General features: G+C 46.4%; 1 protein-coding gene across 1 annotated transcript in view; it reads left to right on the top strand.

Annotated features, from left to right (window-relative positions):
- LOC106595867 (cGMP-specific 3',5'-cyclic phosphodiesterase) overlaps positions 1-5,000 on the top strand; it is a 43,677-nt gene that overhangs the window by 6,657 nt on the left and 32,020 nt on the right. The window lies entirely within an intron of this gene.

Here is a 5,000-nt window from a genome sequence, read left to right as displayed (position 1 = left end):
TATATCCACCCATCTCTCTCTATATCCACCCATCTCTCTCTATATCCACCCATCTCTCTCTATATCCACCCATCTCTCTCTATATCCACCCATCTCTCTCTATATCCACCCATCTCTCTCTATATCCACCCATCTCTCTCTATATCCACCCATCTCTCTCTATATCCACCCATCTCTCTCTATATCCACCCATCTCTCTCTATATCCACCCATCTCTCTCTATATCCACCCATCTCTCTCTATATCCACCCATCTCTCTATATCCACCCATCTCTCTCTATATCCACCCATCTCTCTCTATATCCACCCATCTCTCTCTATATCCACCCATCTCTCTCTATATCCACCCATCTCTCTCTATATCCACCCATCTCTCTCTATATCCACCCATCTCTCTATATCCACCCATCTCTCTCTATATCCACCCATCTCTCTCTATATCCACCCATCTCTCTATATCCACCCATCTCTCTCTATATCCACCCATCTCTCTCTATATCCACCCATCTCTCTCTATATCCACCCATCTCTCTCTATATCCACCCATCTCTCTATATCCACCCATCTCTCTCTATATCCACCCATCTCTCTCTATATCCACCCATCTCTCTATATCCACCCATCTCTCTCTATATCCACCCATCTCTCTCTATATCCACCCATCTCTCTCTATATCCACCCATCTCTCTCTATATCCACCCATCTCTCTATATCCACCCATCTCTCTCTATATCCACCCATCTCTCTCATATCCACCCATCTCTCTATATCCACCCATCTCTCTCTATATCCACCCATCTCTCTCTATATCCACCCATCTCTCTCTATATCCACCCATCTCTCTCTATATCCACCCATCTCTCTCTATATCCACCCATCTCTCTATATCCACCCATCTCTCTCTATATCCACCCATCTCTCTCTATATCCACCCATCTCTCTCTATATCCACCCATCTCTCTCTATATCCACCCATCCCTCTCTATATCCACCCATCTCTCTCTATATCCACCCATCTCTCTATATCCACCCATCTCTCTCTATATCCACCCATCTCTCTCTATATCCACCCATCTCTCTCTATATCCACCCATCTCTCTCTATATCCACCCATCTCTCTATATCCACCCATCTCTCTCATATCCACCCATCTCTCTCTATATCCACCCATCTCTCTCTATATCCACCCATCTCTCTCTATATCCACCCATCTCTCTCTATATCCACCCATCTCTCTCTATATCCACCCATCTCTCTCTATATCCACCCATCTCTCTATATCCACCCATCTCTCTCTATATCCACCCATCTCTCTCTATATCCACCCATCTCTCTATATCCACCCATCTCTCTCTATATCCACCCATCTCTCTCTATATCCACCCATCTCTCTCTATATCCACCCATCTCTCTCTATATCCACCCATCTCTCTATATCCACCCATCTCTCTCTATATCCACCCATCTCTCTATATCCACCCATCTCTCTCTATATCCACCCATCTCTCTATATCCACCCATCTCTCTCTATATCCACCCATCTCTCTCTATATCCACCCATCTCTCTCTATATCCACCCATCTCTCTCTATATCCACCCATCTCTCTATATCCACCCATCTCTCTCTATATCCACCCATCTCTCTATATCCACCCATCTCTCTATATCCACCCATCTCTCTATATCCACCCATCTCTCTCTATATCCACCCATCTCTCTCTATATCCACCCATCTCTCTATATCCACCCATCTCTCTCTATATCCACCCATCCCTCTCTATATCCACCCATCTCTCTCTATATCCACCCATCTCTCTCTATATCCACCCATCTCTCTCTATATCCACCCATCTCTCTCTATATCCACCCATCTCTCTCTATATCCACCCATCTCTCTCTATATCCACCCATCTCTCTATATCCACCCATCTCTCTCATATCCACCCATCTCTCTCTATATCCACCCATCTCTCTATATCCACCCATCTCTCTCTATATCCACCCATCTCTCTATATCCACCCATCTCTCTCTATATCCACCCATCTCTCTCTATATCCACCCATCTCTCTATATCCACCCATCTCTCTCTATATCCACCCATCTCTCTCATATCCACCCATCTCTCTCTATATCCACCCATCTCTCTATATCCACCCATCTCTCTCTATATCCACCCATCTCTCTCTATATCCACCCATCCTCTCTATATCCACCCATCTCTCTCTATATCCACCCATCTCTCTCTATATCCACCCATCTCTCTATATCCACCCATCTCTCTCTATATCCACCCATCTCTCTCTATATCCACCCATCTCTCTCTATATCCACCCATCCCTCTCTATATCCACCCATCTCTCTATATCCACCCATCTCTCTCTATATCCACCCATCTCTCTCTATATCCACCCATCTCTCTCTATATCCACCCATCTCTCTCTATATCCACCCATCTCTCTCTATATCCACCCATCTCTCTATATCCACCCATCTCTCTCTATATCCACCCATCTCTCTCTATATCCACCCATCTCTCTATATCCACCCATCTCTCTCTATATCCACCCATCTCTCTCTATATCCACCCATCTCTCTCTATATCCACCCATCTCTCTCTATATCCACCCATCTCTCTCTATATCCACCCATCTCTCTCTATATCCACCCATCTCTCTCTATATCCACCCATCTCTCTCTATATCCACCCATCCTCTCTATATCCACCCATCTCTCTCTATATCCACCCATCTCTCTCTATATCCACCCATCTCTCTCATATCCACCCATCCCTCTCTATATCCACCCATCTCTCTATATCCACCCATCTCTCTCTATATCCACCCATCTCTCTTATATCCACCCATCTCTCTCTATATCCACCCATCTCTCTCTATATCCACCCATCCTCTCTATATCCACCCATCTCTCTCTATATCCACCCATCTCTCTATATCCACCCATCTCTCTCTATATCCACCCATCTCTCTCTATATCCACCCATCTCTCTCTATATCCACCCATCTCTCTCTATATCCACCCATCTCTCTCTATATCCACCCATCTCTCTCTATATCCACCCATCTCTCTCTATATCCACCCATCTCTCTATATCCACCCATCCCTCTCTATATCCACCCATCCTCTCTATATCCACCCATCTCTCTATATCCACCCATCTCTCTCTATATCCACCCATCCCTCTCTATATCCACCCATCTCTCTCATATCCACCCATCTCTCTATATCCACCCATCTCTCTTATATCCACCCATCTCTCTATATCCACCCATCCCTCTCTATATCCACCCATCTCTCTATATCCACCCATCTCTCTATATCCACCCATCTCTCTCTATATCCACCCATCTCTCTATATCCACCCATCTCTCTATATCCACCCATCTCTCTATATCCACCCATCTCTCTATATCCACCCATCTCTCTCTATATCCACCCATCTCTCTCTATATCCACCCATCTCTCTATATCCACCCATCTCTCTCTATATCCACCCATCTCTCTCTATATCCACCCATCTCTCTCATATCCACCCATCTCTCTCTATATCCACCCATCTCTCTCTATATCCACCCATCTCTCTATATCCACCCATCTCTCTCTATATCCACCCATCTCTCTATATCCACCCATCTCTCTATATCCACCCATCTCTCTATATCCACCCATCTCTCTCTATATCCACCCATCTCTCTCTATATCCACCCATCTCTCTATATCCACCCATCTCTCTCTATATCCACCCATCTCTCTCATATCCACCCATCTCTCTATATCCACCCATCCCTCTCTATATCCACCCATCTCTCTCTATATCCACCCATCTCTCTATATCCACCCATCTCTCTCTATATCCACCCATCTCTCTCTATATCCACCCATCTCCTCTCTATATCCACCCATCTCTCTATATCCACCCATCTCTCTCTATATCCACCCATCTCTCTATATCCACCCATCTCTCTCTATATCCACCCATCTCTCTCTATATCCACCCATCCCTCTCTATATCCACCCATCCCTCTCTATATCCACCCATCTCTCTATATCCACCCATCTCTCTCTATATCCACCCATCTCTCTATATCCACCCATCTCTCTCTATATCCACCCATCTCTCTCTATATCCACCCATCCCTCTCTATATCCACCCATCTCTCTCTATATCCACCCATCCCTCTCTATATCCACCCATCTCTCTATATCCACCCATCCCTCTCTATATCCACCCATCCCTCTCTATATCCACCCATCTCTCTATATCCACCCATCCCTCTCTATATCCACCCATCCCTCTCTATATCCACCCATCTCTCTCTATATCCACCCATCTCTCTATATCCACCCATCTCTCTCTATATCCACCCATCTCTCTCTATATCCACCCATCCCTCTCTATATCCACCCATCTCTCTATATCCACCCATCTCTCTATATCCACCCATCCCTCTCTCTATATCCACCCATCTCTCTATATCCACCCATCTCTCTATATCCACCCATCTCTCTATATCCACCCATCTCTCTATATCCACCCATCTCTCTCTATATCCACCCATCTCTCTATATCCACCCATCTCTCTATATCCACCCATCCCTCTCTCTATATCCACCCATCTCTCTATATCCACCCATCTCTCTATATCCACCCATCTCTCTATATCCACCCATCTCTCTCTCCCTTTCCACTCCTCCTCTTTCTGTCTCTCTTTCCATCCCTCCCTCCCTCCCTCCTCCCTCCCTCCTCCCTCCCTCCCTCCCTCCCTCCCTCCCTCCCTCCCTCCCTCCTCCCTCCCTCCCTCTCCTCCCTCCCTCCCTCCCTCCCTCCCTCCCTCCCTCCCTCCCTCCCTCCCTCCCTCCCTCCCTCCCTCCCTCCCTCCCAGCAGTGGGATGGATGTTTCCAGTGGAAACTAGAGAGCGGTGTCAGTCAGATTAGTGTAATGGTTGTTGATGTGTGTTTCTCCTCTGTCTGAGCTAAACC

Source organism: Salmo salar, unplaced genomic scaffold, assembly GCF_905237065.1.
Source record: "Salmo salar unplaced genomic scaffold, Ssal_v3.1, whole genome shotgun sequence".
Lineage (NCBI taxonomy): Eukaryota > Metazoa > Chordata > Actinopteri > Salmoniformes > Salmonidae > Salmo > Salmo salar.
This window is presented reverse-complemented; position numbering and strand designations above follow the sequence as displayed.